The 20,988-nt window shown below is 40.8% G+C and overlaps 1 long non-coding RNA gene across 17 annotated transcripts in view; it reads right to left on the bottom strand.

Moving 5' to 3' along the window:
* The window catches only part of LOC103558898 (uncharacterized), a 116,014-nt gene that overhangs the window by 67,761 nt on the left and 27,265 nt on the right, over positions 1–20,988 (bottom strand). For 6 of the 17 annotated variants that reach the window (XR_011541276.1, XR_011541281.1, XR_011541272.1 and 3 more), the window contains exons 5-7: positions 8,509–8,641; positions 7,588–8,088; positions 3,054–3,176 (exon numbers count right to left, since the gene is read on the bottom strand). This is a non-coding gene — a long non-coding RNA (uncharacterized lncRNA). Of the gene's footprint in view, positions 1–3,053; positions 3,197–7,587; positions 8,089–8,508; positions 8,642–20,988 lie in introns of all 17 variants that reach the window. The other 11 variants (XR_011541271.1, XR_011541277.1, XR_011541274.1 and 8 more) reach the window with 5 other exon arrangements.

Below are 20,988 nucleotides of genomic sequence, written 5' to 3'. Positions count from 1 at the left end.
CTGAAGGATTCACTCTAGAAAGGACATAAACAATTATCATGGGGTCTGTCATGAAAACGTGTGCTCTGAGTAGGCATTGCCCAGCATCAAATATCACAGAGGCTCTGGCTTTCAGGGAAATAGAAATTTCCTCAACTAAGAATTTCCAGTAGCTTCCTATGATTTCTATGATGCTGAACACTGACCCAAAGAAAATAGCATTCAATAAAATTTTACTCTTCTGAATGTTTCATTGTTTCTTTGTTAATTAGATCTCTTTTATAATCATGCATTGTATTTGTTTGGCTTCCATATTTATGTTCATCCCAATGGATCCGGCTTCTTTGGATTCACATCTTACATAATTTGTTACTACAGAAATTTCCAAACTCACATAAAAAGTAAGTGTTCTCCAAATTGATTCCTGGGTAAAATCCAGGATTACAACCAATTTTTCATCATTTCAAGATGCAAGAATGACCAAATTCATCTAAAATAGTGGTTTTAAAACCACGCACCTGAGCCCTGAGGATAAGCAGCATAATGGTTAAGAACATTTGGTTCAGGACCATCAGACAGATCTGGCTCCAGTCTTGACTTTGACAGTTACCAGCCATGTGACCCTGGCAAGTTACCGACCCTCACAAAGCCTCAGTTTCATCATCTGTAAATACGTAAATCTGTATATGAAGACAATACTACCTACCCCACAGGGCCATTGTACTGCTTACATGAAAAAATGCAAGTAGACTGAGCACAGAACCTGGTACTGAGCAAAAGTTCAATAAATTCTAACTATTATCATCCATTGGAGATGTCTCAGAAGGAGAGCTGAGACTAAGTGAGTGAAATCCAGGACTCTCATCCTAAGTCCCAAAGCAGCTCTGCTATTTTCCAGTTTCCATTTTGGGCTTCCAGGTGAGACTCTACAGTCACGTGTTACTTCACAAAGGGGATACGTTCTGAGAAATGCATCATTACATGATTTTGTCCTTGTATGAACATAATAGAGTATACTGAAGGGGAACAAAATTTGCCACCCCAAATTGTCTCTTTAACATGAGGGTTATTTTAGGTTGATTACTTGTAAGAAATAAAGACAAAGTTTTTCTTTTCTTTTTTTTTTTTTGGAGGAAGATTAGCCCTGAGCTAACTGCTGCGAATCCTCCTCTTTTTGCTGAGGAAGCCTGGCCCTGAGCTAACATCCCTGCCCCTCTTCCTCTACTTTTATATGTGGGACGCCTACACAGCATGGTGTGCCAAGCAGTGCCATGTCCACACATGGGATCCGAACCAGCCGACCCCTGGCTGCTGACACGGAACATGCACACTTGCCCGCTGCACCACCGGGCCAGCCCAAAGACAAAGTTTTTCATGTTACCTCCCCTTAACTGCCTAAAAGAATTCAGATTAAAGAAATCTGTCTCAGGGAGTGCACTATCATCTTGGCATAAGGTGCACTAGGTGGTAGACAGGCAGAAACCTAGAAAAGGCTGTTTGTTGGACCCCTTTCTGTGTTCTTCTGTTTCTGTGGCCAAACAAACACTTGTTTGCCAAACGTTTGCTCCTTTTCACCTACCTGTGAATTACCTTCCTTCCTTCCTTTCGAAGTCCCTGACTCTCCCATCCCCAACACTTTCTCTTGTCTGTAGCTGAGGATTATATTTAAGGTGTGGCTTCAGCCATTTTGGCAAGTTACTCAGTTTTCCTGGGTTTCTCCCACATACACATGTTATTTAACTTTGGTTTGTTTTTCTCTTGCTAATCTGTCTTGTGTCAATTTAATTCTTTGACCAGCCAGAAGAACCTAGAAGAGCAGAGGAAAATTTCTTCCTCCTTTACATTACTTGCACAAACCTAGATGGTATAGCCTCCTACACACCTAGCCTACATGGTGCTAATCTAATCTGTGGGACCATTGTCACATATGTGGTCCTTCATTGACCAAAACATCGTTATGTTGTATGTGACTATATCTGAAGGAGAGGTTTTCACCATGTAAAAGAAAAAGAGATTAAAATGAATACTTTAAGAAAATAGTAATAAACAACATTCTTTGAGTATTTATCATATGCTAGACACTATTCTGAGTACTTTCTGTGCATTAACTAATTTAATTTTTCAGCAAACTCTGTGATAGGTACAATTATCTACACTTTATAGAAGAGCAAAGTGTGACACAGAGAAGCTAGGTAATTTGATCAATTCTACCCAGCTAATAGCCTTAAGAGGCAGAATTTGAAACCAGGAAAACCAGCGTGAGAGCCTGTACACTTAGCCCTTCCTTTCTCCTGTCTTTCTGAGTATAAGCCATCCTCTGTAGACTCCAAATGCCTCTTTCTCTCTAGTGTTTTAAAGGGAACAATTACGTTATTCACTTCATTGTCTAAAACAGGATACGGACTGACAATAAGAGATTTGAAAAGATAGCAATCCAGGAACCAACCCTGGTAGCCAAAAAATACTTCCATATAAATATACATGTGAAATACTATGAACTATTCCCATGCAAAGTCTTTAAACAGTCAAGCAGACCTGGCTCAAACCCAAGGTGTGAACACAGTAGCTGCATATTCCTCATTAGGGCTCTTAAGTGACAAAAGCTCAGGTCTTTACTAGCATAAGGATTTAAGGCTTGGTTGGAAAGATACTAGATGCTTCACAAAATCTAGAACCAGGCCAGCCAAGGGACCTCAAGGATTGGAACACAGGACTCAGTACCAGCAGAACTTGCTTTTCTCTTCTCCTTACATCGTTTTCCTGTGTTCCCTCAGGACTGGCCTCAGCTCTGCGATTATACCCATAGCAGTCATGGTCAAAGATAAAGGAAAAGTTTCACTGCCAACTCCAGCACAAAACCCAGGGGAGTAACTCCAATTGCCCCAAGTGGACCACCTCCCCTCCCTTCCCATCCAATCACTCAATCACTGTGACCAAGGAGGTACACTCCTGTTTCCAGACTGGGGAGGCCTGTCACCAGTAGAATGGGAATAATGACAATTTACCATGTAGATGAAAACCAGTCACCACAGGGACTCAGGTTTTTATCTGAAAAGTCAGGCAATTCTACTCACCCCATTGGCTTATAGTAATTATCAGTTGATTGATATATGTAAAGAAACTGGCACGCTGTAGATGCTGAACAAATTCTGGGTTCCTCAAATTATGTAGCTCTTCCTCCAAGTCCTGGGAAGCTGCTGACAAAAGACAGGAAGAACTAGCCAAGAAGGGGAGGGGGAGGGGGAGAGGGAGAGAGAGAGAGAGAGTGTGTGTGTGTATTTTCTTTATTTTTCCCAACCACTGCACTTTTGCAGTATTGGACTCCATGACAAAGCTTCTTCTCTGCAGTCTATTTTTCTAAGATAACTACTCCTCTTCCATACATCCCGTCCTTGTCAGCCCAGATAATGGTGACTTGTGCTGTTCTAGAGTGGGTCTCACAGTAGCTTACAAGCCATGTGGTGGTTTTGTGACCCTGTGGTCCACAGTAAGACATACATTTTATATTTACACTCATCCTCATTATATATCACTAAAATGGAACCAATTTTCACATAATATTAGCCTTACTGGATATGTTCTCGTATCTTGTGTTTTAGCCAACCCTTTTTTTTAAGGCCAGTTATGGATCACTAAATTGATTTCAAGATCCTTTGAAAGGTCATGATCCTCACTTGAAAGAAAACATGGGTTTTGGTGGGAGTGAGGAGGGGAAGCAGAAGGCTGGATTTCCTCCATTAATTTATTAATTTTAGGTCCTTCCCCAGAGTTTCAAGAGTGCCCCCATGTAGTTGTCCAGTGAATAAGCTGTGAAACCCAGTGTTAATCATTTCCAAAATGCGTAGGTGGAATGACAAAGCGTGGAAAGACAGCAAACAACATTGTGGTACTCTCACCCCTAAGAAGAAAAACGAGGACTGATTGGCAGCATAAGTGTGGTACTGAACAGCCCAGGATTTGAAGTCTTACAGACCTCGGTACAAATCACCGCTGACTAGGTAATAATGCTATATTACTTCCATCTCCAGTCCTCTGCCACATATCCTGTAAACTGGACAGCAGAATAACACACTATCTTCCTCATAGGAATTTTTGATAATTAAGTGCATTAACATATGAGAACTGAAATAATCTGCTGTATAATTTGGGATGTAAATAACAGTCTCCAATAAATTTCCTGAAACACAACCTTTGCATTCACACATTCTCAGCATATCAAACAGGCCAGTGTCTCTAGCCCACTGATGCCCTCCCCCGATATGAGCACAAATCCAAGTGCTTACTCTTGTCCAAAGACTGTGTTCTCTCTCTCTCTCTGTCTCTGTAGCCAGAGTTCAGATATGTCCCCTGGAGGCCGGGGATTCTAAAATTGCTTCTGCCGCCTGAAGTTGGTTGCTCCAAACAAAATTTTATGCTCAGTGGACAGCATGGCTAAAGTCAAAGCCAGAGCCTGACTGGCGCAGATGACATGAGAAAAGGGATTCCAAAAGGATCCTCGGGTTGCTGCTGCAGGCACGTCTGATGTCACTAGATCTGAATCCCTGTTCAGGACCTTTCAACCGTGACTGATGCAAGTGCTTGCCCCAGCCTACTATGGATTTCTCCAGAGCAAAGGAGAACATCCCCTACCCCCCAGTGGTGTGCTCAGCAGAAAATAGTGCTAGCTTGGGGCCCAGTGCAGAGTGGATGCAGCATAATAGTGGAATAAAAGGAGAGGATAATACCCCTACACCCCCATTTAGGAATGCCATTACTGCTTTAGCATCCTTCCCCTTTCTGGGCCCTAACCTAAGGAGACAGTTAGAAACTATTCACTTCAACATATATTACTGTCAGTTCCATGTGGCTTGAGATCTTTGGTAAGTGGATTGAAAGATGCCTGAGCAATCTGGAGGAGTGGAATGCAGGTTGAGGGTACACTATCAGCTCAACTGGTTACAGGAGGTCAATGAAATTAGGAGAGACGACTCATTCCCAGTTGTTGTGTGTTATATCTAGACTTTCTACAAAATCGTAAAAATAATCACAAATGTCTTGTCTGTGGTCCCAGATGACTACAGAAGAAAAGACATGGCAGAGGGGAAAGAGCATGAGCTTTGAAATCTGTCATGGGTTTCAGTTGTCACTTACTATCTTTGTTATCTTGGGCATGCTGGTGACCTCTCTTAGCATGTTTCCTCATTGATACTGAATTCATTACATCTTCTTCACATATGTCTTTTCTCACAAAATACAGAAAAGTATATTGAAACAAAGGATGGAAACTGTAAAAACAAACCTAATAAAGAAGAAAGGAAAAAAGTCTTTGGCCACTGCTGTTGGAGGAGATCTTTTAGAGGACGTGACCACTGGTTGACCCATCAGCTGGACCTGGGCAATCAGAGGCTCCTCCCCTACTCCACTGTCCTTGGAATGGACATTGTGCCCACCGTTTCCAGAGTGGGAGTCATTTCAAGGACACAGCCTTGAGAGGGCAATGTGCTGTTCAGACCATCTGGACGATGTATGTGACTGAACTCCATTAAGGCCTCTTTATAAATGTTAAGATTCTGGTGGCTGAGTGTGGAGATCTACTCATCTTATGGCTGCCCAAGACAATCCTTCTATGTAAGTTCCCTTGCTTGTTAAAATAGCCACCTACCATTCTGGAGTCATCTGTCTCTTTTTTCCTTCTTTCCTTGCCCTCTGCGTACAGGGGCCAGTTTTGAATTTCACTCAGTTTGCAAACACACTTCTGAGTTGCAAACCAAAGACTGTGAATATTTGTCATTCATTTGGCCATGTGTATCTGAAACCCTTTTTTATTAAGGGCAGTGTTTCTCAACAACGACACTACTGATATTTTAGACCAGATAATTCTCTGTTGTCATGACATGTTATGAGCATTGTAGAGTGTTTAGCAGCATCCCTGGCCTCTATCCACTAGACGTCAGTAGTGACCCCACACACCAGCCAAGGCGTAACAATAAAAAATTGTCTACAGACATGACCAAACGCTTCCTTTAACCATGGTTTAGGAAATCCCTGCCTAATGAGACAAATATCATTTCCTACCATAGAAACAGAAAATTCCAAATTCTCGTTTTTCTATCCTTTCTTGCAATTGAGGCTCACAGATATAATCCAATGTCCTCCAATTGCATGTGCCCATCCTAGACTTTGAATTGTATGTTACTAACACAAAAACCAGTAACCGCATAGAATCTATTCTGCAGAGAGTGGTATCAGTAGTAAAATTAAACCAGTGGTTAGCTACATCATGTATCCAAAGATAGTGCCCTGGACCAGTGTTAATGGTGTCTACGTAGTATACAGTGGTGCCTATGACCAGGGCGTGCAGTGGTGTCTCAGTGTCATTTGGGACATTGTTCTCGGCCACATAGTTTCTAACTTGGTTTTGTCCCCTTTTCAGAGATTTTGAGAGCTGTTCAATAACCTTTCAATAAATTTTCTGCTCAAATTAGAGTTATTACTGTTGCCTGAACTTAATCCTGACTGATACAATAGCTAAAGCAGAAATTCAGAAATTTCAGAAAACTATGACAAATGGATTTGAAATATATATATAATTTGTTTCCAAGTGAATGTTCTTGTCCTCTCCTATAGAGAGGGTGACCAACCCATTCTGATGTCTACATGCTGGAAGAGAAACATCACAGATAGGTATTTCATGATGTATTAGAGAAACAGATCCTACTGATTCTGATAGATCAAGATTGCTTTTAAAGAGAAAAGCTAGCTTGACAGAAAAAGAAAGTGTACGCTTTGCTACATTTTTGTGTGGATTTTATAAGGTTTCTGTACAATATGTTTATTCCTGAAAGATGGTAACTGGTCCAGGGGGCCCAGCTCCTAAAAGGCTCTCAGCAAAGGCTTCTAAACTTGACTATATGAAGCACAGTATATGAACATTCCCTAATCATATTTTTACCACTTTCTGAACAGAATGTTGCTTTGGCTGGTGACTTTAGACTAGGAGCTATTCTGTAGAAAATCACATAGCAGAGCTTTTCATTCAGAGGCCTACAAATCTGCTTCTTAACACAAAATGCATTCTGCAATTCAGAGCTTAGGGAAAGGGGAACTGAAAAGATGCCAGGATGTTAGAAAAAGGACTCATTTATCTCTCTGAAGTTGTGCATTTAAGCCAGGATCACACACTCCGTAGAGGGCAGGGAAGCCTCCAAAAGCTACCAGCCCTGGGCACCCTATCTTTTCCTGGAAATGCACTTAATTCTCTCACTTAACCCATATTCTTGCTTCTGTTTTCCCATCTGGGGACTTCCAATCTTTTGTGTCTTATCTTTTATTCTCAGCCTCAGGCGTACTTGGACGTGATGGCTTTCCTTGCCTTTAAATTGCTAAGCTTCCTGGAAATTAACTTGCACTCATGCAGAGAGAGACCTTCTCCTCATCTGGATGCTTCAGATGCCACCCCTCCTGACCCTGTTCTATCCCACGATATCCTGGCCCAACTCCATCAAAATGATGCCTCAGCCTACCCAAAATCAAAAAGGGTATCAAGTATCATGTTTGTCAGTGAGAAAGCCTGCCCCTGAAAGAACAAGATCTCCAATTAAAACCAGTTTAGACCACATAGGCACTTACCATCTCACCAAATCAGAAGTCTACAGGTGGGAGGTGCCAGGACTGGAGCAGCCATGCAGCACTGTGATCAAAGATCCAGACTCCTCCCAGCATTTCTCTGCCGTTACTGTGTTGGCCACGAACACCAGAATGCTATGAGGTCGCTGCCACAGCCGGGGGCACAACAGCATTCCAAGCAGAAAGGGGACATGCACAAACGGGTTTCTGCTTTCATGCCTCTCTTTTACCAGGAAGAGAAATTATCCCCAGTTTACTCCCCGCAGACTTGCCTACATCTCATTGCCCTCAACTCCCAACCCCATAAAAATCATGGGACCAGGGGCTGGCCCTGTGGCCGAGTGGTTGGGTTGGCACGCTCCGCTGCCGGCGGCGCAGTGTTTCGTTGGTTCAGGTCCTGGGCGCAGACATGGCACTGCTCATCGGGCCACGCTGGGGTGGCGTCCCGCGTGCTGCAACTGGAAGGACCTACAGTGAAGAGTGTGCAGCTATGTACCGGAGGAGCTTTGGGGAGAAAGGGAAAAAAATAAAATCTTAAAAAAAAAAAAAAGTCATGGGACCAGGCACCCTACCACCCAAGCCCATTTGAAATCCTGTTAACAAGAAATGAAGAGATGCATTTGGATTTGCAACCAAAAATGTCTACCACTCTAGCGAACAGAGGTAGACAAAGGCAGGGCAGGGTGGCTGCTATCCTCGTTCTTTCCACCTTTTCTCAAAAATTAACCAGAAAGATTCAAAAGCTTGGAAACAGAATCCGAGTTTTATTCAAAAGGGGATATTCAGTATTACTACTTGTATAAATTGTAGCCTGCAGTCTAAAATTGGGATCTCCTGTTTGTAGGGGGACCCCTTTGGTTACTGTCCCATGAGAAACCATCTTCAGCTACTACAACCAACACCTCTGCTCTTGTTCCCTTTCACCTGTGCTGCAGTAGAAGGCAGGCGTGACGGCAGCAGCAGCAGAGCTGAGGAATCCACACGAAGGAGATGAATCAGGCCAGAGCTCTTCTCTGCAGGATCCTGGAGCGCAGCACAGCACATGATAAGGTGGATGCTGCATGTGGAGAGAAACGAGCTCAAGGCAAATGTCAACCTTGCTCACATGGGCCGTGCCACCCTGAGGAGCCCATGGTGATAAATGTTAAAGAAGAAAGAGGAATTCAGCTGAAAACTGCTCTGACTGCACCACAGAAAATGCTGTGGACTTGCTGGGATATCTGTTAAAATAGAAGGTTTTAGGATAGACACCTAAAACAGAATTCACCACAGTGCAGAAAGCCCTTAGTCAACACCCGTGCCCATATAACACACTGCGCAATTGCCTGTGTGAAGGGAGGAGGTTGGGCTGAAATAATCCCCACACTACAGCAACTTCTTTGTGAAGTTTGACAAAAGTTTGACATTCTTGGTATCATCTGATCCAGAAAACAATCTTGAACCTGAGTCATTAGCCTTATTTCATATCAAATAAGTACATGGTATACATTTTTATGCTAAAAAAAAGTACAGCACTGTTAGTAGCAATTGTTTTTTTTTAAGATAGATAAGGATGACAATAGTGATAATGTAATAATGTAGAGGAAAAGCTTCCATTAATGTTTTATTCAACAGACTGCATAAAATGAATATTGATAATTTGTCCTTTGAATGTTAACCTTTTGTATGCTAAACACCTCGCTTTTATGCATTATCGTTAATGGTTACAAAAACTCTATCTTACAAATAAGGAACCTGAGCCTCAAAGCAGTTTTCCCAGGACTATGCAACTGGTAGGAGATGGAGCTGGTCTTCAAACCCAAGTTTGTCTGACCCTAAAGCCCTTATATTTGACATCTCCTAATTAACTGTTTCAAACGTATTGGTGTTTCCCGTAAAGCCAGTTATACTTCAGGCTATCTGAAAAGGCCAAACACGAGGAAGCAGGAAAGAGGGATGAACCACAAAGAAGAGGAGTGAATTTTGTCCTGTGAGAGGCACAGAAATGGATGGGGTACAAGGCTGATGATAAAGAGTTGCCCCCACAACATAAGAAGTGACCACTGAGAAATGCTCTCTAGTGGGGAAAAGCAAATCAAGAGAAGTAGGACAGAACGTAGTACTTGTGCGGCTGAATCTTAACGCTGGCAACCTTGATAAAGCAATTCTTATTACTTTGAATTTCTAGGTTTTGCTCAGTCCAATTAACTCAGAGAAATGTCTCGAAAATATTTCTGGGTGTGTCTGTGAGAGTGTTTTCAGATGAGATTAGCTTCTAAATCTAGGACTCAGTCAAGGAAACTGGCCTCCCCGATGTGGGTGGCGTCATCCAATGGGTCAGGGCCTGAATGGAAGACAGGTGGAGGAAGGAGGGAGTCACCACTTTCGGCTTCCTGCCTGCATGATCTGGAGCATCTCATCTCCTCTTCCCTGCCCCTTGACTGGGATTTAAAGCATCACCCTCCTGGTTCTTAGGCCTTCAGATGGATTGAATTATACCACTGACTTTCCAGGGTCTGCAGCTTGCAGACCACAGATCCTGGAACTTCTCAGCTTCCGTAATGGTGTGAACCAATTTCTTATAATAAGCCTTTCTCTCTCTCTCTCTTTTTCCATACTGATCTATGAAAATGGCAAGTTACAAATATGTCCTAGTCTATGATCCATTTTATATGTATATATAAAGTGAATGAATATATATATAGATAGATAAATAGATAGATAGATAGATAGATAGATAGATAGATTCACCAAGACTTGTCGGATACCACTGACAAAAACTGAAGTCCATAATGACTAGAAAAAAAAGGAACTTTTTGGTGCATATAGCCTATAAATAGGATGTTTGGGTGCTGGGGTTGGAGGGGATCAGGTTTGCTGTCCAGGAAAACATGAATGCGGATTGAGGTAAAGTTTCCTAAAAGAAAAAGGGAAACTGTTTTTACCTGCAAAAGGGTAGGAAGGCCTGTTGAATAAGCTAGAAAAATAATTACTTCCAACTGAATAGATGAGATAGATAGACAGACAGACAGACAGAATAACATACATGGAAAAGTAATAGATATGTGACAGAATATAAATAGCTATTTTATCTGAATGGTCATATTATTAGTGATTTTTTTCCTGCTTGGAGCATCCCTAAAGGTGGTGGATATTTTGATTCTCAACCTCCATTCCGCTCTTCTTCAGTGTGGAGGGTTTGGAAAGCTGTAATCTAAATCCCCCCAACACTCTTGCAGCTAGAATGCTGGATGCAAATTATACACTGCCAGTCCTTGAGAGAGATCTGGAAGGCCGAGTGAAGAGAACACCATTTCCCGACCACTCATGGCTCTTGCTGCTGGTAATTTAGAAATGTGAGACTTGGGGCCGGCCCCACGGCCAACAGGTTAAGTTCACATGCTCTGCTTCGGCAGCAGCCCAGGGTTTCGCTGGTTCGGATCCTGGGCACGGACATGGCACTGCTCATCAGGCCATGCTGCGGCGGCGTCCCACATGCCAGAACTAGAAGGACCCACAACTAGAATCTGCAACTATGTACTGGGGGGCTTTGGGGAGAAGAAAAAAACAAGAGGAAGATGGGCAACAGATGTCAGCTCAGGGCCAATCTTTAAGAAAAAAAAAAAAGGAAATGTGAGACTTTCCTGCAGCAGCACTTGGTGTCCGTGCTCCTCTTTCATGGGTATGAAAACGCAGAGAGACTTCCTAGTCTAACTCCTGGGACCTGGGTCACAGCCTCAGCTGCTCTTCTCCAGCGCAAGAGGCAGTCGTCTCAGCAAAGAGTACGGGCTGCTTTGGGGATAGCAGCTCTCCTGAAGGGTCAGCTCTGTATTACTCTGGGAACAAGTCCACAAAGTCTGGCCCAGAACCTGTTCTTCCAGCCCTTCCAACGATTGTGTAAGTACCTAATGATGAGGATTATATTAGGCTGGTTACTTTTAAAAAACTGCAGATGAGAAGGAGGATCTGAGGAGTGGAATTTGCTTGCCCTTTGATGACAGACATTTGCATTTGTGAAGGAAGTCTCTATCTGTGGGGGGTGTCTCCCTCTCTGCACCAGGAGGAAGGGGGGATGACCTCATCTCTAGAAACTCTTAACGGGGAAGGCAAGGGCTTCAGTTCTTTACTGTCTGGTAACCTCATGTAACTGACCCCACCCCCTGCCCCAACATCCTCCTTTGTCTTTAGCTGAAGATAATATTTACGGTGGTGGCTTCTGCCATTTACTTAATCCGGTTTGATTCTTATCTAAAAGTTATAAGACCACCCAATAACCAGACCCCACCGTCACTGATACCATTTTAACAACTATTTTTACATATTCTTTCCTTTGTCTTGTAAAGAGATAACTCACATACCTATGCCTTAAATTTAGCCCTACCCTCAACCCATGTTGGCAGCAGCTCCTCCTGCCTGTGGGTCCTGTCCCCATGCTATTCTCTAAATAACAGAGCACTACTGCCAGACCTTGAGAGTCCAAGAAATCTTTCTTTCAACTCCTCGGCTCACTGACCCCACATCACCTAATATCTCGTTAAATTCCTTTCTGCCTAAAATACTTAGAGTACTTTCTATGCTCTGCTTTGAACCCTACTGATTCACCTCTATTTCATCATATTGTGACTGTGTCTATATATCTTGTATAACAAAAATACTTCTTTCAAATCTCCTGCCAAACCTCTCCAACACAAATTCCTTGTGTAGATTAAGCCGGTCTCTTTACCATTCCCAGAAATGCCCTCTGTTCATTCTTCTAATGTCTGTGTCTCGCTCTGTGTCCTCAAGCTGAACTGAGAGAGACCAGAGCATGCAGTGCAACAGCAGAGTTCTAACATCCCTGCCAAATCCACCACGCCCAGGACAGCGACAGCAGTCCACGTAGGGAAACTGTGGTGTCCAACATGCAGGACGAAACCAGAGTGAGATGGAGCTGCAAGATATCCCCAGGGCCCACAGAAACTATTAGGTGGAAACAGGCTTTGCAGAAGTCTAGAGTTGCTCCTTGAGCTGGTAAGAACAGGAGCAAGGATGATTCGAAAGTGTATGTTTATATATTCTGATCTCTATGTGTGATTTCATTATTATTCTTCTCCCTATGGAACTCCAAATTTCAATGGTACACACTTGAAACAAAAATCTTCTACATCTCTGTATGGCTATCATTCATTTCCTCCTCTTGATTCTTATAGAACAAAGTGGACATTAGATTGTATTCTTTTGTGTTCTTCTTAGGTTTATTTCTTAAAGGCAAATGTATATGAGAAAAATTTGACACATAATAAAGTATATCAAATATGCAAAGGGGGTGTTCCCCACCCTCATCCTTTCAGCCATCCCAGGACGCAATCCCACCACCCAGAGGGAACGACTGTACCAGTTTGGGTGAAGTCTTTCTGACATCGTTTGATGCATTTGCAGTACAATACCTTTTTTTCTAATGGGAACACACTGTGTTTATTGTTTGGTACTTGATATTTTTCTCTTAACAGTAGATCATGAACATATTCCATGTCAGTATACATTCAACGACCTCATTCTTTTAAGTGGCTGCATTGTGGCCCACTTTATGTAATTTGTTTAACCTGTATCCTAATAATCAACTTTGAGATTGTTTCCTCACTTTGGTTCATGAAAACAATGAGGCAAAATATATCTTTGTGTACTTGGAGTTAACTTGATTTGAAAAAAAATCCTTCAAGTGCAGGTTTCATTTGCCTTCTACAAAAAAATCTTAAGAACTGCTTAATTTATATATTATGAGATCTGAAGACAAACTAATATTTTTGTTTGTAGCTTGATATAAAATTTGGATTGAGGCATAAAAGTTAGGAGCTAATATACTCAGAGTAAACATCTTGACCCTTTTTCCTATAGTAGACTGAAAATAGGTTCATGGAACAAAGAGCTGTTTAACCACTTATGTTTACGGATGAAATTGAGAAGATTAATATATCTGAAATACAGAATGTGGTCCACCTCCAAAAAGTAAATTAAAGAAGTTTTATTAATGCAAAATCCAAAATTATTCTCAAAAATTTATCAGTGGATGTTACCAGTGGTTCAGTAAAAGTTAGATAAAAACTTCGACTCTGAAATAGACAATTTCAGTTATTAAAGAAAACAATACATCTGAAATAGTTCCAGTTATACACAGACCTACAGAAACAAGAACAGTAAGATACACACAAACAGACCCATGGTGACAGACAGACAGGCAGCCAGGAACATGTGCATGTGTGCACGTACTCACACATGTACACACTCACACACAGCCAAGTGTATGCCAAGAAGAGGCTGACAATATGAGTTTAAGCTGAAATTAGTGGTACAGTTCATGTTAGGAAATCACCGTTTTCTTGAAAGTCCTAAACACGATGAAACTTAATCCCAAGAATTCTAAAGGAGAGCTCCACCCCATTCAATCTTGGCCTCAGGATGCAATCAGCATGGCCAAACAGAGACAATATCTTAACAAATAATAACTCCATAGAATCCCAAAGCTCAAAAGGATTTCAAAGGCCACCTAATCACCCTTCTGGTCCTTGAATTCTCTTTACTGCTCCCCACCAAATGGATGACTAGCTTATGCTGGATTATGTCTAGTTACAGGCAATTCTCCATCTATCACAGAAATTTGTTCTATTTTCAGATACTCAGGTTTTAAAAGCTTGGATTTAATTCTTCCTAAGAGTTTTCGGACTCAGATCAACCCTCTGGAGACACAAAGAACAAGCTTCACCTCTCCTTCACATGACAGCCTTGCAGATATCTGAAGTCAGCTATTGTCTGCATCCTGAGGTTTCTCTTAAGGGTAAACATTTTGTCAATGAAAAATATTCTAAATTCATCAAATCAATTACACTTTCCACAGGTCTCTGGCTTTTTCTTTGATCATCCATTCCATCGATCTACCAATATTTACCGAGAGCTTCCTACGTCAAGTATGATACTCCCACTCACTAGGAACTCAATACTGAGCAAGGTGAACACTCCTCTGTTCTCATGAAGCTTACGTTAGAGTCAGGGAAAAAAGACATTGACAATTTATGCCCCATAAGCCATGTCCGATTACAGAGGGGAGTGCCATAAAGGAGAGTTACTAGTGCTGTGGCATAATAGAGAGCCCTGACCTGGACCGCAGTGATAGGGCAGGCTTCCCTGAGAAAGTGATGTTTGAGTTCTGATCCAAAGAATGTGTATGAGCCATCTAGGTGAAGAGGAGCTTTGCTGATAGAAAGAAGACGTGGACAAGACCTAGGAGGATTGGAGGGGGCAGGAGGGGATGTAAGTCAACTACCAGGCAGTAATGGGAATGGTCCAGCAGCTGAGGCTAGAGGATGCAAGAGATGGAGTGCCTGTTGAGAAATAGATGAATTTAAGAGATATTTAATAGGTGAGTATTTAGAATTCCAAATGAACCAGCAACAATTTTTAGAAAACAGTTTTTGCTTATATGAAAGTTTGAAACAGTTATAAAGCAGTTTAATTTTTTTCCTATTATTTTAAAGTTATTAAAGACTTGAACATTGACAACAGAATATACAAAGATATTACCATTAAGTAGTATTTTAGAAAAGTCTACAAAGTACAATAGAAGAAATATTCAATGCACTTTTTTCTAATTTAGACATGTCAGAAAGTATATGTGCAGGTTTCTAAATCTCCTGATTCAGTGTTTCATCCTCCTAAGAGAATCTTAATGAAAGAATAGAAGGAGAAAAGCAAGGAATTTAGACATAGATAACAAGTGCTTATACTTCTTAAAAAGTATTATCTTGAAACATATGAAGATAGAGAAACAGTAAAATAAAAATATTTAAATACAATATTTTTTTCCTTGCAAAGACTCAGTGATAAAAAGTATAGTAGGAAAGTATTTTTTGCTTTCATGAGCTGGTCAGAGTTCTTTTATTGTAAAAGTAATAGATTTGAAGTTTAAACTGGAAGGTACTGAAGATATTGAAGAATTTAAACAATTATGTCAATAATACCCTGATTATAAATTCTGGAATTCAGTGAAATTGAACTACTTCAAATCATACACTGGTTTTAAAGGTTGGTCCCCTAGCACCATCTTCTGGCCATATGATAATTTTTGTTTTTCCCCCCACTACAGATTGTGACTGGTATAAATATTATGATTGTGGTGCCACCTGCTGGATTCTTTTTCCAAAAAAATGAACACATATCCTGAAGAGTTGTAGCTGGGAAATTAGATGATTACACTGCAGGGGTATGACTCTTAATCACTTCAGGAAAAAAAGTGATATTTGCAAATTAGCCAGACCTCCTGAGTCTAAGAATTATTCTAAATTTTTCATACATAATGTCTACTATTCTCTAGAATTATTATGTGTTCTATTTATTCTTACGGAGAGAGTCATTCTCTATTTTCTCTTTTGTTGTCTCCATGCAAACTTCAGCCACATGCAAAATTATCCCCACACAGTTTAAGAGGAAAATAAACTAATACTTGAGCACATTTTAATGCATTATTCCTTAAATCTTACAACTCTGTGAAGGAGACAACATTAGCCCCACTTTAGTGACTGGAAATATTTAACGTTATTTAACCTGAGCTTTTTGATTATGCATTTCAAATATTCTCTCAACTGGTAATAAATGCCAATCAGGGTCCTCCCCTAAAGCTGGGCGTGGGAGTGAAGACTCTCTCCTAGGTAGTGGGTCAAACTGTAAAGAAGGATGGTAGCCTAGGACGGAGGGGGTGCTAGACATCCCCATTAGCTGCGAGAATACCTATGAGCAGCGGGAGAGACTAAGGCCAACCTACAGAGGGAGGCAAAGCTAACAGAGATGAGTAATTACCATTTGACTGAATCAAATTTCTTCCTATATTTCCCAGTCATGCAAACCAAAATAACAATCCCTTTCAGTTTGTTACCTTCATAAGTATTTATGTTCTTGCAACTAAAGGAATACTAACTAATAAAATACTCCAAAAATATTTATTGATTTAGTAAATGTTGAATGGAATGATCTTGGTTAGTTCTTCTAAGTTCTCTGAGCTTCATGTTTTTTACTACATTATAAAATAAAGGGAAGCTTATACACTTTGTCTTCCTCCCAAGGTTAATGGGGTTCAAATGAAATGAATGTCACATAAAATAGATTTAGACACATTATAAATGTGCTATATAAATGTCAAAGTCAGAGTATCCAAAGCTGCCACGTTGCTGTGGAAATCAATCCATGTGCCCAGCATAGTGCTCCTTAAATATGGTTCAGTAAGTTTAACCTGTTTCATTGTGTCAATTCTAACCCATAAAGATATGGATGGAGAGCTGTCCAAGGGTTTTGTTATTTAATAAGCTCTGTAACTCAATGTTACGACAGCATAAGTTGATTAAAGTATCAGTAGAAAAATCATTGACATCCGTATTTGTCACACAATAGGCTCTTGAAAGAAAAATGCTTTATAAGAAACAACAGTGCATTTGCATTTTTTCTCTTTTGTGAAAAAGTGAAGTTATTGTATTTGTCTATGCAAAGTGAGATCATTTCCCACACTGGTTTTTCAGCTCCTGCTATCCGGAAAATGTCTTCTCTGAAATGCTCATCCACCTCTTAGTGTTCTTGTGATTGGATGAAGAATCAGAAAAGCAATTCATATTTATTTCCGTAATGTTACATACCCAATGCAGTTTTGGTAGGCTAATTAAATAAAGATTGAAGATAAGATGGAATCAGATGGCTTAGAAGAATGATGCCTTCAGTAGAGATGAACATATCTTAAATAAGATTCATTTTTCCTGCTTTACAAATAGGTCTGTGTATTATTTGAAGCCTCAGTTTCATACTGTGTATTTTCATGTGCTCTCAAAATAGCAACTTGGTGTAGAAAAGTGTATGCTAGTCCAAATTAGAGAATATGTGAAGGAAGAGATTTGTTATCCTTTAAACCTGAATACAATTATCTAAACACACAACTTTAGCATGCTTACCTTTCCATTCAACCTTTCCTATCATTTGAGATTTTAAGACTTTTAAGTACTATAAGAAGACCTCTCTCCATCACTAAAATTTGTCTTAATCTTTGTACTGAAAATAAATGCCATTGTTCTTTTTTCCACTAAGTATAAGCCAAACAAAGATGGCAAAAAAAATAATAATTGATTAAAAAGAGTCTTCAAATGAGTTTTTTTTCCGCCCTCCTGTAAATTCACATAAAACAGTATGAACGTAGAGTAAAATCAAGAGGAACAAGGAGCTGTAACTATCCATAACAGATCATAAGTCCTGAGCATTACCGACCCTTACATCAAGTTACCTTCACTATGCAATTCCAGAAATGCATGCTATTATCTAATAAAGATGCATCTAATGTAGAGCCATTTAAGGCACACCTATCCAGATTAAAAGTTAAGTACTCAACAATTATCAAGTGTGACAATAAATCATTCATTTCATCTTTGTTTTAATCAGTACCTAAAAATCAGTGTTAGATCCCAAAATTCAGGGTTGTTTTTCCCAAATGGGAGTTAATTTCCAATCCAGTTAAAAAATCCACTAATAGTTCATCTTTAGATTCATAACATTTCCAAGAGGAAACATGAAAGTATCATTACTTTTGGAAGATTTCTACAGATAGAAGATCGCCCCTGATGGGGAGGAGACAGTGAAGTATTGCACGACAAGCTCTTTTGTGCTGTCGCCTCTCTATTCAGTAAACTATGAGGACCCAGTGTACTCTTCTGTGTGAAGATCCACCTTTCAGGATGAAGCAAGAACCATGCATCCTACAACCTACACTTCCATAAATCAGAGCATAGATGAGAAACTGAGATGAGCAGGCTCCTGCGTGTTTCTGCAGGCTGACTGCACGTAATGAAATGGGAGTCAGGACAGACTTGAGGGATGAGAAATGTCCTGCACTGTTAAATTAATTCAACAAGGAGGCCATTAGACTGAGGCGGCTCTAAAGCTAGGGGAGGCCTATGGAAGCAAAGTGAAATCTAAGCCTGTAAATGCATCAAGGTTAGGAAATCAAGATGCCAAGGACAACCAATCACACACAGCCAGCTAGGCTTTAAGCTACAGCCAATGGAATAATTTGCTTCCGCACTTTATATAAACCTTTCCCCAGCTCCTGTCAGCGGAGGGCTCCTGACCGCTTCTGGTTTGGTACTGCCCTATTCCAAATGATTCTTGCTCAAATAAACAAAAATTTTAACAGGCCTCAGTTTATCTTTTAACAGCCCCATCCTTTGAAGCATATGTGTGTGTATGTGTCTGTGTATCTCTGTGTCTGATGAACTAACGGTAGGACTGGGTTCTTTCTGGTAAAGAACTGTGTTTGCAGTCCTTTCCAAACATTTTGAATTGTAATGTAGGATTGACAAAAAGTTAAAACCTTCCAACTAAGGGAGAAAGAGACCATTTGGGAGGGTAAATCTCCCCAAAGTTTTTTTTATCAATTTGACTATTTAAACTTTTAGAGATGCAGCCGTAAGAGCCATATGTTTACTTGCAGTATATACTTAATTTATTAATTTTCTTGCACATTCATATTTAAAACCACATTATATAAATAAAATATTAGTTTAGAAATATTGCTTAGCCACATTTCATTATACAGTCTTATTCAGCCTCTTTGTATGCATTTTAAGCTTCATGGTCTTAATTGTCACCAGAGCCACTTTTTGAGCAGTTTTCAAACACACTGATTTTCACTCTCATCTCAGAGCTCAAAATATAGCACTTTTTAAATTCTAATTTGATGCTGCTCCATGTTACTAGGAATTTCTCCAAAGCCTAAGTCCCCTTTCACATGATGGTTTTTGTTCTTTTCCTTTATGCTTTAAGTGTATATTTAGGATCTCCAAAATATAGCCATTTATTGATTCTATTCATTTCTAAAGTGATCTTTAAAAGGCTTATTTACAATGTCTTTCAGAACTTCCAAATATGAAGCTGTACCCCAAGAGATAACGACTGAACTTCTTTACCTTGTGTTTTTACTGATTCTGATAGGTGACCTCGATAAGCATCCAATGCTGGCATTCATTAAGGCCATTTCTGACTAGTGCATTTTCCTGAAAAACTTTTTCAAAAGAAAGTAATTGAGAAAGAGCTCTGAAATACAGAGACCTTATAAGGGTTCTGACACAAAGCGACTCACTCTTTTCTGAGGCATAATTTTGAGGAAAGACCTAACCTTATATTGGGGCAGTCATGACAGGTGCAGAGTCAGCCAAGGTAAGGGGGCTGCAATGCAGAGCAAGTGCAGGACAACTGAGAAGAAAGCTGACTGAGTGGGAGCAGAGTTCATGGAGCACGAGGTCCTTACGGCTCAGGAAGTGGGAGGGAGGAGTGGAGGAAGGAGAGGAGAGAAACAGTGAGAAAAGCAGCAATCGCCACTGGTTTGTGGTTCTTCCGTTTTCTAATCTCATCTCCCAATTCCATCTCTCTCCATTTAACCTCCCCTCTTTACGTTGCCAGATTCCACCCACAGTTTTCTCACCACCCCAGGCGAATGTAAAGGTGACCCCTCAAATGCTCGCTCCCTCCCTATGGAACTGTGTCTTGTGGACTGTCTGTGACTTGCCTCTCATCTCTCCTCTGGTTCATGCCCTACCTACACATGAACATCAAGGTAATTTAGGCAGAGGTCCATGCCTGCCTCTGATTTCCTATGCCCTGTGGAATTTCATTAGCCCAGGCCCCTTCTCTACTCTCCTGCAGCTCTTGTTCTGCCTTGTTCTTTCTGGTCACAGTCTTAGGGGCTTAGTTTTCATGCATCTGCCAGGCCCAAGATTTATGCAGCAGCATTGTCAGCTAGTAGCTCCCCACCTCTGCCAGCTATTCCTGCACCCAGCCTCAACCAGAGCCCTGACTTACCTGCTGGTCCAGAAGGAATTCATAAATCAGAACACAGTGGCAAATGATTTGTGTCATACCAAAGGGATATGTGATTAGAAGTGCCATAAGGAACTTGTCAAAGACACTTTCTCAAAGATAATAACAGCAACAGCTGTCATTTGTTACCTCCAGCATTCTAACTGCAGCAGCCGGCTAATTGCTTTCTTTACAATGAAAGGCCGGGTGACCTAAAGACACAGTAAGCGTGGCCCTAGCTCTACCCCACAGAGGTGAGGAGTTACAGCTCCACAGGGTGGAAAAAACAAGCAGATCCTTGTGAGGCAAAGGATAAGCAGGTGAAGTTAATCCCTATCCAGGTTCGGTTCAGATGTGCAGAAGCCCTAAGGATGAAAATGTATAATGCCCTTCTTATATGTAATACAAAACTAAAAGGCAAAAGTATCTGTGGTAGCTTAATAATTGTTCCCAAAGTTATGTCCACGTCATAATCCCTGGAATTTATGAATGTTGCCTTATTTGGAAAAAAAGCATCTTTGCAGTTGTGATTGGGGATTTTGAGGACATCCTCCTGGATTATCTGGGTGG

The sequence above is a fragment of the Equus przewalskii genome, chromosome 6 (assembly GCF_037783145.1).
Source record: "Equus przewalskii isolate Varuska chromosome 6, EquPr2, whole genome shotgun sequence".
Lineage (NCBI taxonomy): Eukaryota > Metazoa > Chordata > Mammalia > Perissodactyla > Equidae > Equus > Equus przewalskii.
This window is presented reverse-complemented; position numbering and strand designations above follow the sequence as displayed.